Consider the following 16,047-nt stretch of genomic DNA (forward strand, 5'->3'; position numbering starts at 1 on the left):
TTTGTAAATTGGTAATTTAAGAGTGACTTATGACACATTCAAGACTGAGATTTTTCAGGAGGAAGGCTGACCAAAAAATAATTACAATTATTTTCTTGCACATGTAGCATTCACACAGGAAGGGCTCCCTGCCTCACAGTTTCCAGTGCAATCTCTTTGATTTTCCATTGTCCCCTTAGTTTCCATTGTTACCAGATACTGGCAACAGTGTCTGGCTGCCAGAAGAGGTTTATTGTGCTAAAACAATAAACGATTGTGTTGCTGAGACATAAAAAAGCTGCTGTTCTGTAATTCCATTCTCTTTTTAAAAGAGTCGAACAGTGACTGTCACACATATCACAGTGACTGGACCAGTAAACAGGTGCTTCAGAAACCTTTAAGGTTTCATGAATAATATTGCAAATAAAAATAACAGACAGATAAACATTTTTAAACCACTTCATCCAATACAGGGTCACGGGGGAGCTGGAGCCTATCCTGGCAAGCAAGGGGTACAAGGCAGGGTACATCCTGGACAGGATACAAGAACGGACATAATTACGATAATTAAGATGAATAACATTCAAATATGAAACATAAGACATGACGCAAAGGAAACTACAAAGTATTGTGAATGTGATTGTGTAGCCCTCACCTCTGATGCACACTGCTTTACAAATACTCATCCTTTACAGCTTTAGAAGGCTGTTGCACCAACCGGAATTTTATTACCTAAATCATGAATATCCCTGAGCTGTTGAAATCACAGACATCTCTAGCTTTATAAACATCGGTTTTTACACATCCCATTACAAAATAAGTTTATGTTGTAAATACAAGTATAGGAAATCTTGCCAAGTTACAGTAGCACTAGATGACTGTAAGTTTAGCTCAAAACTTGAAAAGTGAAATTAAGGTTCCTGAAAATTCTTCGGAATCTTTCCTTTGTTCAGTTTGTGCTATAGAAATATTACATTTTGCATCTGTTTACAAACATCAGATTGTGGGAAGTTAGGAGGGGTCAATAAAAGTTAAACAGCATGTAATTTTCAGTTAACCAGCTGATGCTGAGTCACTAACCTTCATTTTGCAACAGCAGCACTCCTTGTGTGCTTCATGGCTTTATCACTACATCAGCAGATGAATGTTTCAGAGCTCAAGCCCTTACAAGTGTGGAGTTATTGTTACTGTTCTTTTTGTGATTTGTTTTTCGTTTTTTTGGTGCTGCAATGTTTTGAGGTGTAAAACACAAATTCAGATATATGTTAAATTTTCAGAATATATGATCTATGAAATTAAAATGTAAAAACATTTGTTTATGTAAGTTCTTTTATAAATCACTATACAGTATGTGTTACACATTTTTTGGATTATACATTTGACAAAATGTCTGAAATATGAAGGAGCAAGTAGTGCAGTTTCCACTGGCTTCCACGTGTTACAGATTCTAATTTCCTCATCCCTGGAAATAATGCATTATATTTAGGGAGTTGAAATAACATAAAACACTTCCAATGTGAAAGTATCTTTTCGTTAATTTGCTTTGTGATCGGCTGCGTCATCTGAGTCCAGTGTCCTTGATTGGCTGCCTAGCCACGTGGGCGTGGCCTATGTCCCAGCAAATAGAGTGAACTTCTGACGATAAACAGGAAACATGCTAAGTACAGTGGGGACATGTTCCTCGCATGAAGTTTAAAATACTAGAGTGTTTAGGTTGCTGGTCCATGTGGGTCCTAATGCCCCAGTATAGTGACGGGGACACTATACTGTAAACAAGCGCCGTCTTTCGGATGAGACGTAAAACCGAGGTCCTGACTCTCTGTGGTCATTAAAAATCCCAGGGCGTTTCTCGAAAAGAGTAGGCCCTTACCAATCATGGCCTCCTAATAATCCCCCTCTATGAATTGGCTACATTACTTTTTTCTCCTCCCCCCTCCGACGGCATGCGGAGCGACGCGCCGGTTGGAGTATTTCTCGGTCGCATTTAATGGCATCGTCAGCTCAAAGATTTGGTTCAAACCACCAAATGGAGACGGGCGTGCCGACAAGCGGACCCTGCTGATGCGGGATTAACGCTAGGATGAGAGAGAGAGTGTTTAGGTTCCTGGATATGCACTTTTGATGAGCATGATACTGAGTAAGTGTGCGTTTAGTTAACCACTTTAGTATCACTTAAGAAGTCACACAAGTCCCAGAGAAACACCTACTGAGTTATTTTCAGAAAATAATATGAACTGTGTAATGCTTTTGTACTGGACAGGATAGATCGCAGAATCAACAAAAGCCAATTCTCAAGCAGGTGGGTGAAACTGTGTACCCTTAATTAAAATATGAAACATAAGGCGCACCACAGAGTATTTTGAATTAAAGACTGAATTAATGTAACAACAGCGCTTTTCGAACACACGTTCTTTAGAGCTGTAAATGGTGCATCATGAGAGAAACCAAGATTTGATTCGTCTCCCCCAGATCTTTTATCACTATTGTTAGCTGTGTTTTGGTAAAAATATTCCAGCAACAGGCTGGCTAAGTTAATCAGTATCTCTAAAGTCTCCAGAAATGTCTAACTTCCACCAAGATTTTGATTTTAGCACCATCGCTACAGTCACTAAGTATACTGAAGACAGTAAAACACAAGTGAGTTTCAAAACCAGTAATATTTCTTGTACTTTGTATATTTTTCAGTATAAAAACATCTAAATCGTCAAGATTTCAGAAAGCAAATCTCTCCTCAATGAGAAACAGGATTTAAACTGCCCAGTCAATACATTCTTTGGGTTTTTGATTATTGTGTAAAGTAACATTTTGTTAATAAGGACATCATTTTGCTTTTAAAGGATAACGAGTGCAGTGGCTCACAAGGATCAGTTAGATTGATTAAAGCAAACATGTGTAATTTGGACTTTAAGACTGAAAAAATATCATGAAGCTTAGCCTTGAGAGATAAGAGATGACAGGAGATAAGAACAGATGGGATTCTCACAGACTAAATTGCTCATTTTGACCTTGGTAGGTGATCAGTTTAAAGGGCATGCATTTCCGAATGTAAAAGAAAGTAAGTAGCTTTAGTATCTCAAATCATTACAGTCTTTTGAGTGTGCTGACACCCCCTGTAATTGCTGAAATGCTTATGAAAATTTCCTTGCAGGAAAGCTTACCCTAACTGTGTGACTCACACAGGAAAGACAGGAACACCAAGCAACCAAGCATTAAGCAACCTGTAATCTAGTGAGTTAGTAAGACTCTGAACTCACTCACGCAAAAGAGAGCAAGAGTTTTTGTTTTACTGAGTTATGAACTCATATACAGTATGATATCAAACTGCAAGGTTTGTGAAAACGTAGAAAAAAATTGTATTTCATAAATGGATACTTTTTATCCTATTTAAATAGCATAATTGTATCAGTGCTTAGATCATTCACTTTTGATTTTGTGGCGTAGATATCTGGCTCTGGCCTGCGGTCGTTGACCTGGCCTCCTGACCTGGCTTTAGAGAATTTTTAGAACAGACACCTGCTGTTGTATGTGACACCACATAAATACTGCAGCTGAAAGGCGGGACAACATCATCAAGAATAGCCACTGGACGATACTGCAAGTAGAATGCAGACTCTTTAACCCCCGTTCATGGTAATAACAGGGCTGGAATGGGACTATAAAAACCTCTGGAAAAGTGTTGCAATTCTCGGCATTGTGGGAAATACACCCCGTGTGTGTCTCATTCAGTGTTCTCCGGAAGTGGCCATTTTCGTTACAATTACACGCATCTCAAACCTTCACTGGACTGCGCTGTGACTGTACTAAATAATGAGAAATAATGGAAAAGATGTACTCTCTCATTTACTATACAGGTACAGTTCAGTAAAACTGCAATTCATACAGTATCTTCTCGCAATTCAAGCCCTCCTACTTGTACTTTAATTGACATACGCTAGAGGGAGCTCTGAACACGTCTGAGATGTACTGAAAAACACTGGCAACATGTGAGAATATACTGTTCAGCATCACACTTAACGTGTCGGTCCATAACTGTTTTTTTAAGTCTTTTAATTAAATGTATTTTTTCTTAATTTACCCAAATGCTCTTTCTGTTTTTCTTAATGCGCGTTTGTTGTTTACCAGGACTGCAATACCTGTGGTGTCCAGCATCATCTTGCCATCTGTCAATGACTTGATGTCAGTGGTACACAGGTATCACTTTCCTCTAACATGTATTGATGGGATGTCTCTTTTCTTCAGAAAACCGACAGAACTGTATAAAGGCAGGGCTTAACCCTGTCGGGTTCTTTTATATCAGAAGTGTAGTTTACTGTGGATGTTTCATAAGGTGCTGCTCTGAGCTTCTTTGTGTTAAACAACAAGTTTGCGATTTACATTCCATTAGTTGAGATAAATAAAGTACCACAATCTAGGAAATTAAAATGTGTAATTCCAAAGTCTTCATCCTGTTCTATAAATTAAGTATATGTATATGTACATTATTATTGAACTTATAATTAGGTCTTTTTCATGGACTTTAACAGTCTGCTATGTTTGGTGTTGTTTCATAGTGTACGACTGTTAGCAATGTTAAACAAATTGTTTTTAAGGAGCACTTTGGTATATTTAGTATATTGTTTCTCATTTTCAAAATATGCTTAGTGTCCCAGTGAACTATATAATATTCAATGTAGCTAAAACGGAATTAAAAATCTAAAACGCATTGGGATATTGAAATCTAAACTGTGAGTTCCACTATGAACTCTAATAATAATCATTTCTCTATAATCATGGAGAGAATGACTGAGAAGTATAGCTGACTATTTTAATAAAGTCAATTCAGTTCTACTCTCAATTAGTAAATTAAGCTGATTGATTGAGATGAACCTCAGTATTTTCTTGTCTTCTGTATGTCTCTTGTTGGTTATGTATTATATGTGGGATATCAGGCACTCATCAAAGAGCTGTGAACATCCTATCAATCTGTCCTGCTATGCAATTGAATACTGACTATGAAACCCACCAGATACTGTGGCAGAAGGGAAGACAGACATTACAAGCTGAAGAACATCTGATGACAGAGCTGGAAGTAGGACACCAGATAGATCTGTGGCTGAGGAGAGGGCTGCAGGAGTTGTAGGGGCTGAGAGTTAGGAATGAGAGGGCAGAAACCAACAAAGGTTTTGGGGCTGTGTTGAATGCTGAGGGTAGCGGCAGGAGGAAAGGCACACATTAAAAGCAGCAGCACATCTGCTAAATAAGTAGGACAATGAGCAAACCAGGGGCCAAAGCTATGGCATCGAGAGGGAGAAACCTGGTGCTGGAACCACCACAGGTGTTGCATCGTGGCCTAAGGTATGACGCCGGACAGACTTGGGGCAGAAAAGTTGGTATCCAGACAGCAGGGCCCGAGAGGATGGAACCCGGCCAAGGGCACCAAAGTGCTGGGCTATGTTGGACATCAGGGATAAAAAACAGCAAAAAGGAAAGGCAGACATTAAGTCAGAAAAGACCAAGCTGACATTAAAGCTGTAGCACTTATGCTGACTGAGCCAGAGTGGGATGCCGGAAGGACCTGGGGCTGAGGGTGTGGCATCAGAATCAGCAGCTGCTGAGAGGGAGGAACCTGGGACCAAAGGCACCCAAGGAATTTGTTTGTGTTGGACACCAGGGACAGCATCAGGAAGAAATGTAGACATTAAATACCATAGGGCCCCTGCTGACTGAGCAGGTAGGTAGGACGCCTGACAGCCACAGGGCTGAAGAATTAGTGTCAGTAGAAGCAGGGAGGGAGATAACCGGGGTGTAAACTATTAAATATCTTGTGATAGGATCATGTTGAGTGCCTGGGATAGAAGTAGCAAAGAAAGCAGGAGAAAGCAGAGATTAAATTAATAAACAGGGGGGTCAGGAGGATAAGGAATACAAGAGGAAACAGGAACAAAAGATGGGGATGCCAGTAGGGGCAACCTTGGGGTTTTTTTTATCATTGGCATCTAGAGGCATGCTAAGTGACATTATTGCAAGAGGCAGAAGTGTGCTGGATGACAGAGCTTGCCTGTAAGTGATCTCATAGATGTAAAGATAGATTTTTTTTGGTGCATTAATTTTCAAGGTAACGTCACGATTGTAGAGAGTCCTTTGCAACCTAACTGGACTCCTGTCTTTGATGTCCATTGATTGCATTAATAGGAAAAGTTCTTCATCACAGAGGAATATTTTTGAAAAGGACATAGCTGAGTTCCTTTCCCTCTGTCTCAGTTAGCTTTGTTTGTTCAGTTTGAGAAGTTGTGCAGAGACATGCGTTGAAGTTTTCTTTTCCTTCTTTCTTCTTGGTTGTTTAGTTTGTTTTATTCAGTCATAAGAGGTACCTACCATGTGTTGAATTATGCAAAACACAAAATGAGAGACGGGTAAAATATATACTTTTCCTTTTGTTTTTTGTCATTTGGAGCACAGTCTTTCTACACACAAATAATGCATGAAGCAAATGTGAGACAAGTAGCATATTTTTCTTTTTCATGCTGTCTTGTTCTCTCTTTCTTTGTTGTTTGGTGTACTGTCCACAAATAGATGAATAGATTTGCAGCACAGTCTATGTATAGATAAAAAATAAATAATAAATAATACATGAGGCAAAATGCGAGACAAGTACAGTATTTTTTTCCCTTTTATTTCGGTCTTGTTTCTCTTTCCTTCTGTCTTGTTTGCTCTTTGGATGAATCATGAAATAACATGCATGCAACAATAGTGCTATAGATATACTGTATACATAATTTAGCGAAAATATATAATGATTATGCTTTAAAACACCGGGAAATTGACTTTGTCTGTTGTTGTCTCTCCTAAAAATCGCTTAACCTCCATTTACTGGGTACTGGGCTGTAACACCAAATCTGTGGGTATCTATTTGAAAAAATCCTGTGAGCCCTAAAATTCAAAATACTTAGGCACTTAAATCAAAATTGCCTGAAGCAAATTAAAATGCACACTTTTAACAAATGAAGAAGTTAAGCAATGCTTTGGAGCAGTATTTTAATTCTCTATATAATTTTATATTGTTCACTGGTGTTGGAAATGAGACTCAAGTGCTGCCTGTATCTCTTCTGACCAGGAGTGCTGCCACTTTCCTTTAAACTCCACTCCACTTCCATCACATTCATCTGAGATGGGTTTTCTTAACAGGGTTGGTCTGCAATTCTATATCTCCTGCGATAACATGCGGAATATGCAAATAATTTGTCACCAGTTGACAAAAGGGCGCTACATTTCAGTTCTATCATGGTGGGAGCTTGCCTCCATTGTCTCTAAATGGCACACATGAAAATGTTTACATTATTCATTTTACCTCCACCTTCCCCTTTCCAGTGACAGATCTATTATTAGAAAAAGGGTTCTCATTCATTAGAGAAAAATGATCAAAGTTTATTAATGGATATACTGGTGTGTGTGGGCCAAAAGCCATCAGAAAGCATTCACAAGCACAGTAGTTTGTACGGCATGTCTAAAAAGCATTGATCACTTTAACACCAAGACTTTGTCTAAAACACATAAAGACTAAATAATGGCTAATTTATCTTTTGTTCTTTGAATTTCTATTTTTTCATTTTAATTTTAATTTTTTAAACATTTTGTTTACAATGTTTCTATATAGAGTGATAATACTTTCATTTAATATTTAAATATTTTTTGTTTTAATTAAAGTGTATTTTATGCTGTTTGGTTCTTAACCCAATTAGTAATATTCAGAATTAAATGTGAATAAACATTTAGCAGGTTATTTAGAATTCTGACCAGAGTCGAACCTTGGAGTCTTTCTTCTTTTTATAACACCATGAATAAATAGGATCATGGAAATGTTATGGGTTTTTAATCGCATCAATCAATGTTCAACTTAGATTGATGCTTTTATGCAGTTAATTCTGCCCTGAACTGAAGACCTGATGCTTAATGAGATCACATAGACAAGACACTATGAATGATATATGTTGAAACAGATCGTGTTGTGTAATGTGACTTCTTCACTGACCTTTTTGTAGGGAGGGATTAACTCATCACAAAGAATTCTCATTACTCATGTGGGTGCTGGGAGATTAATTCAGAGCATAATTGCTTTGATGCCAGATGAATTTAAAAAGTTTCAGAGGACATACTCAGAGTTTGATAAGGTAATGGTGCCAATAAGGATAAGCAAGAGTTGTCAAGATAACATTAGGAAAGCACTATGGACAGGCTTGAAGTCACATAACAAAGGGACACAAAACCAAAATCCAGAATAAGAGCTTTGCAATCTACTAAAGACAGAGCACAGTTACGTACTTCAAAAGGTTATCAGTTTTCAAAAAAGAGCTTAACAATGGGGCTCCCAACAGCTGTGCAAAGCAAGCCTCTGTATAAAATCATTTGAAACTGCATTGCAATAAGACTGTATTGTTGCTGGTATCTCTGGGTAATGATATTGGAAGTATGTCTAGATTTGTTATTCCCAGTGTGCAGCCAGGGAGCAATTACCCAGGGGTAATGTGCAGGGGAAATTTCTGGGCAGTTGTGGCTGGATCTTATTTATCAGACCACAATCAATCATTGGGCTTGTGTTTGTCAAAGTCTGAATAGGAAGGCTATAGAGCCATGGAACTTGAATGCGCTATTCTTTAACATGCAATTGAGTCACAGCCCCTCTGCTGTTGAGGAAAATTGTCCTTTCTTTCTTTTCTTTCTCCTGCTCTCTGCTAGTTTTTTTTGTTTACCACTGTCTTTTTAAAAAAAAAACAAAATCACGTGATTTTCTCCAGTGGAAAAAGTGGAAATTAGAGAAACGTCTTTTACCAGTCTATCACCACTTAACATTTGTAAAAAAAAAACCAACAGGATGTAATGAAGTTGTATGCTTATGATTTTCATTACCTTCAGCACAAGCTGACGCAAAAAAATAATCACATAAATGCTTTTGTCCAGTATTAATACTTTTATAATTAAATAAATACAAGAACTAGAAATTCATGCAAGCAAATTTCATTCCCTTTTTTGTATATAAAATGGGACGGCACATCTGCTGTTTACAGTTTCATTTTAATGTGCTCTAATTGAAGAGCTTTTATAATTAGACCTCGTAAGTGATTGCACATCAAAAAAGGACGATGCTTTTGCTTCATTTTGTAATTATGATAATCAAGTCCTACAGCAGCTCTAAACAAACAACAAGAAAACTTAGCCTCCCATTAGAGTTCAAAGAACAATTTTCTTATAACTTTTTCACACAGTGATATTTTATTATGCCTGTTGTCAAATTTACAATTGTTGTTTCTGCTGAGAAAATATAAAGTAATATCTAACCTTTTCGGAAACACAGAACGCTGGCGAGTTTCTCCAGCATGTGCCTCAACTAGGCACTTCATATTGCTTCACACTTCCTCCCAGATAGATACAGTACGACAAGTATTCATGAAGGTATCCTGCCAGTAATTTCTAGATCCCAAAACACCGAAGCACAAATACACAGCAGAAGTTCTTCCAATGAGACACTCACAATATGCTGATGTAAAAGCCAATGACATTACAAAGTATTAATGGAAAGCAAACTGCAAAAATCTACATCGAAATATTACACGAAAATGACTAAAGAAAATGAGATCCCTCAACTCAATGTGTTGGAGCAAGTTAAATACCAATTTATGACAAAGAATTTGAAGCATTTTAATTTTACACAATTGCAATAATATGCTCATTAAAATTTGTGTTTGAATGTGACAGCCTTTCTCATAAATAGTACATCTACAGTATATTGCAGCTCTCTGCAGTTTAAACAAAGTTTGGCTTGTGTACTGTACATAAAACAGAATAATGTTACAGAAGCCTTGTGAAAAACAATGTTGCAACATTGATATTGTCACTCAATATAATGATAGAACAAGAAGAACATGCTTTTATAAAAGTGTATTTTGCAAAAATATAACATGCTAAAATCCTGCAACGTAATTCCTAACCCTTAAAATCTGAGGTATTTTGAAATAGGGCACTGTATTGCAAATTGTTATTCAATAAAATGCAATTATTTAGAAATTCAATAACACGTCTTTTATAACATTTAGATTACATAAAGACATTTTAGTACTGTAGGCATAGTTATAAATGTGTTATGTTAATGGCTCACTAAATATTCAACAGAGAAAGTAGAAATGGATTGAAATGACCTTTTTTCTGTTAAGTACCATTGAAAAGAGTAAGGATTATTTAATGGATTGGAATGCTACCTAGTATTTAAAATAATAAATTGATAGATGCCTGATTATTATTGCAATGCTTGGGTGGCAGTTTTGATTAGTTAAAAGCAGCATATACCACACATTCTCTTTCAAATGTTCAATTTCAAGACATGTATGTAATAAGTAGCAGGGAAAATTGTTACTATTTACTCAATTGCAGCTTATTTCCACATCAGCAGTTTATAACCCACAGTTAAATAGGTCAGGAAGAGAAAAAGAAACAACCAAAAGAATAATTAACTTATGCAAATGACCACATTCCTAGTAAAGACATTAAAAACTAATGGCAGGTAAATGTGTATTGAAAAACAGAACACGAAGCAATGTATGCATTGTTTGTCATTTATTAATGTACTGTATCTGGTCTTAGTTTAAAAGAAAACTCCCATTGTAAAGTTGGTGTGCTATACGTTTTGATAGATTCATATAACTGTCCACAGCTCTTGTTCTGAACTGAATTACAGTGAAAAGTTTAAGTATTGTGTCACATTTGTCCTTTTTGCTGTGTACTAATGAAATTAGTATTTCAGATCAAAAGATTAACATGCATTATTTACCATATATGTTTAGCCACATTCAACAAATGACCTAACATTTATCACAAATGTTACAAATATGCTTTTCACCATGTTTGTGTAATACGGCTTATTAATTTTAAATATTTACTTTAGGATTGTTTGGAGACAATGCCTTACAAAAAAAAAGGTTTTTCACATTTAGCGGTTTTTTGGGGGGGGTGTTTTGGCGACCTCTAGTGTCAGATTCATGGTCATTACAGCTCTTCCATGCGGCAACCGTCCCCACTGCTTAAGACCTCTGAAGGTGCTGTGGTTAAGTCAAGTCTGTGGACAGGCCTCAGGTCCCGTAGTCTGTGTTCAGCAGCTTCAGAAGATTCTGTGGCCTCAAAGCCATGGTGTCCCAGGCCTGACTCCTGGACCTATTGCACATCCAATGATGATGAAATAGTGTGACTGGAGATCCTGGACCTGTGGGGGATTATCTTTCGGGACACCTACCAGACTGAGAAGTCCCATGTTGGATCACCAGGCATCGTGTAAAAGAGGCTTTGCTCACCCTCCTGCCCCCCATCACCCAGGACCTGGTCTTCCCCTGAGGTCTCCATCTCATTGTACCTCTACCTCCTAGATAAGAGGTTCATCATATGTGACTATGGATGGTCAACACCAGTCACCAGTTCCTGGCTCACCACAACTGATCTCTTAATCCATCACAAGGTCCGCGTTATGCCAAAACCACAGACTGATTGGTGGCATTTCAGAGGACACTCCAAACAATCTCCTAACCTGCAGTGGGCTCTCAAGATATAGCATAACCACTCAGCAAGTGGCCTGAACAAGCCATCACTGTGATTTACTAGCCTGTTTTGGCTAAATGGTACTGAGTGTTGAATGGCCCTTTTATAATCCATGATGGTGTATACTCCCCATCCATTAAAGTATATACAGTATAGCGTATGGCTTTGGGAAATACTAAAGGTACACCAGTTCATTATTATATGCTTACACCAAAAGAGACTTATTATGTTTTTTTAAGGACACTATTTGTGCTTGATGTTTTATGCCAGACATCTTTAATCTCTATAGTTTCATGCAGCTATACTGGAGAAAATGAGTTTGAACTTATTCTGTTTCAGTATCATCCATCAAATTAATTTCTGAAACCTACTCTGTCATGCTGTGGATGAATATTAAAGTTATCGTCCTAGCTAAAAATGTATTACTTAAAGTCAGGAACATATTCAGGTCAGATGTTGCTGACTGAATAGAGCCTTTATGAGCTCTATCTAAAACGGTGGGTACTGTACATAAGACGATCTTGTAAAACTAGTCTTCGTTTTCAAGAAGGAATTCCTGTGAAGAAGGAGATTCACTCTCGAGAGCACAGCGATGAGAGCAAATCTTTTGGCAAGCTGGAGGAAAGTTCCCAAAATCTCCCTGCAGGCTCGACCAGCAGATATTCAGTGTCAGCAGCCCTCTTGAATGAGGAAGGCGTGTCATACTCTTCTCTTGGCCCAGCGGAGAAAGTAACATCCATGAAAGGAACTGGTGTTTTTATGGCCTGAGAATCTTTCTCAGGTAGGAAAGAAAGGGATGAGTGATGTGTCAGCTGCAGGCAGCTGGTATAGGAAAGGATGTGTAAGGCTCTTGTGAATTAAACAGCATTGCCCTGGCTTAGTCAGTGATGTAGGAAGAGCACAGCTTTGGTAAAGAAAATTACAATTCAAACATACTTTTGTTAACATATTTCAGCAAAAAAAAAAGAAATACATTTATAACAGCACAAAATTATTTCCATCATAACTTCAACTACTCCGCTTTGACTACCTAAAAGAAAAAAAAAAGGTTTAAAGCGCTTCTAAGAAAAAGGTTCAAGAATAACAGAGGTAAAAAAACAGAGGTAGGTGAGAAAAGAAGAGAGTGAGTTCAAATTATTTTAACATTAGTGTAGCTAGATTTCTAGCTGCTGTGATCCATGTCTGCAAAGTGGGTCTGATGCACTTTGTTCTTTCTGCCTGAAGAACATTGCAGGTGAATAACAACCCTGATGCTGAGGAGCCTTTAATTGATAATAGAGAAATAGGGACTGGGTAATGATCAGATTCTTCCATGTCTGATATCATATCAATTTATAATGCATTTAAATAATGTGAACAGCATACATTATGCAGATATAAATTCCTTTCTTTTGTTTGACACAACTAAATTCCATTAATTACAAAAATGTGTTTGCACCCCTTGACTTTCAAAGAGGCTTAATAAAACACAGTCAACAGCTGGAGACTTCAGTGCTCATACTTTAACGTCTATCTAAGATATCAGACAAATACGGTCTTCCATACACAACAATTAATAATAATTATTCGAAAATTATTAATTCAGTTAATCTGAGATTTTTAGCATCAGAGATTGTAGGAGCACCTGATGCCAAGAGTTCCATCATCTAAACCCGAGCCTGAGTTTCTCCGAAGGCAAATCCTCCTGTACATGACAGCACCCTTACAGCCTGCCCAGCAACAACATCTCCGTATCCCCATCATCTTGACCTGAGCAAGCAACGTACTGTATACTAAATATCTATAGCAGAGGCCTTGCATCCTGCTCTTTCATATACAGTGCCCTAGGTCCCTCCATTTTAATGTGAAGGGCTACTGGCAAGGGAGGTGTTCAAAGTACTTTGCTCCAGTGGAGAAATTAATGTAAGCATGTACTCCATCAAAATAGAGACGATATTGTTTCAAACAATTTTTTAAAAATCAACATTTTCACTTAACACCGAATTTTAAATGAGCCCTGCAGAGAAAAGAAACGTAGCAAATTTGTCATTTAGGATAAAGTTTATTGGATAAATAGGATAAAGTATAGTGAGCTAACCTTCTAAAATTTCAGAAAAGAGAGAAACTACTACTGGTTTCTCCACCAGTCATCCATAGGATTGGTAGCACTACAGGGTGAAAAATTCAAGTGTTTTCTTTCCTGGTGGGCAATTTGTCATGAGATTGATGATCTGCAAACCAAGCATGAAGGCTAGATTAAAGCAGTAGATTAAAGCAGTAAATGCAGCTGCTTTAGAAGTCTACTTCTGACACCTCATGTCCAGTGTACAATCTTGATATTGCCATTATTAGTTGATCTACCATTGTAAAGCTCTAAATGTTAATAGTAAGTTGTGTAATTAAATTAATTAACACTTAGTGCTTATGCTCCAAAGCAAGGACATGCATCTTTTGGGTTTGATTTATAGGTACATCTGAATTGTGAATCATTGTATGTATTGCAGTTAATTCATGAAAATATAAACTCGAAAAAGTATTTTTAGCTCCCAATTACCTCCCCTAAAGAATTAAAATTATGTATAGAGGTCGCAATTCATTATGACCACAAATAAATAAAGGTTTAACTTAATAATGACATATTGTGTTACATCCCTGTGTTTAATTGGGAAGATATTGAGACCATGCATATTAGGCCTTTTAAAATGTTAGTGGACAGTAGCTGTGTGTAACAAACCCACATTAGTTCTGATGCACACAATCTGCAACAGAATGAAACTACAGTATGTCATTAAGCCTAGCAGTTCATATGTTTAGGGAAACATGATTTATGGGGCCTATAGCACCTTGTTATACTCAGTGGAATTGCAATGAGGCTTAGAAACAGCGTTCTACAGTAAAACAGGTACATAGAAAATTCATTTTTCATCGCCTGTATCACTTTAAGAATCATGAGTACTGAAAGGAGCAATGAGGATGATGGTTACTTAGTATTGGATTAGTTTTGATACAAATATTTCACAAATTAAAATACTGAGTGTTCTGTGAGCACTGAGTTTTTTGCAACCTGTGAAGGAGGCTAATGACTTTCATCTCTCCAGTGATTGCTTTCAGGAAATTGAGGATAATTTGTCAAGACAGTGGATAGGGGTATGCATCTACCTCATATTTAAAAGGGACAAGATGATGGCTGCATATTATTTTAAAACATTGAGTCTCTAAAGAAACCTGTCATCAGGATCAATTTAACGTGAAGACTGTATGGAAAAATCTGACAAAAATACATGCAGTTCTCTCCTCATATGGTGGGAAAAGTGGGAAAAGTAAGTAGTTCAGGCTGTGAAAAATAAATACAGTAGTGACAGAGGCTCTTTAGAAATTAGGTACTTGTGTGTAGTCTGAAAATAAGGAAAATTAATGTTACTGGAAGCAGTATTAATGAAATGGTAAGTGACATCCTTTCATCTTGACCAGAAATTAATTTATTTAGAAATTAATAGTATTTGGTAATGGTAAAGGAAAACACAGTGTTATGAATAAGAACAAAATATTTTATAGTATATTTAAAATTTTAGGAGGCTTTTGATTAAGTTTCTCATAAACCATTAATTCTCAAATTGCAGGCAGTATACTTTTTCACACCACTGTAGCAGAGCCTATATACAAGAGGTGAAAGTTCAAACTGGGGAGATGTAATTTGGGGAGTATCACAGGAATCTGTATTAGGACTACTGCTCTTCTTTTTAGATTTAAATTATGGCATGGTTAGCAACTACTACTTAAATATGCAGACAATACCAAAACTGGAGGACTAGCATCACAGAAGATGCATCCTCTGTCTTTTTCTACAGATACTAAACCACATTTAATGTAGACAACTTACAGGAAGGTAGCAAAAATATAAACTATTAGTGAGCTAGAAGAGGCTACTAATGAAAAACACATAGGTGTTGATGTCGACAGACCAAATACACATTTTATGCAATGAGGGGAAATAATAATATTAGTATTCAAAATCCTCTAAGGCACTGCCAACAATGAAACAGAAACCAGAGAAGATACATGGAAACTATGAGGAAGTACTTTTAAAACTGTAAACTGAAAGCACTTTCCCCACAAAGGAGTTGTGAGGTTGTGTTCTTGTTTTCCTATGTTTTTAAGAATAGTTCCAAGCAACAGGAGGCCATTTAGTCCATCTAGCTCATTTCGTAACTAATTGATCTGAAGATGTTATCCAGCTGTGTCTTGAGAACAGACATGGTTTTGAGCTATCATGGCTGGGTAGCTTGTTCCTGACACCCTGAAGACGTCCGATGGGCTAATGCCTTTAAGGATTTCAAAGACTTCAATAACATTTTCTTATAACCTTCTTTGCACAAGGTAAAAAAGATTATGTTCTTTCAACTTGTCAGAGTGAGACAATTTTGTTTCACCTCAGGAATGTGTATTTTTTCAAAATACAGTGACTTACAAATGTATTCGCATCCCTCCAATGCATACACATAATTTTAAGACTTAATATTATATTGAAAACAT

This window comes from Atractosteus spatula, chromosome 12 (genome assembly GCF_055471065.1).
Source record: "Atractosteus spatula isolate fAtrSpa1 chromosome 12, fAtrSpa1.hap1, whole genome shotgun sequence".
Lineage (NCBI taxonomy): Eukaryota > Metazoa > Chordata > Actinopteri > Semionotiformes > Lepisosteidae > Atractosteus > Atractosteus spatula.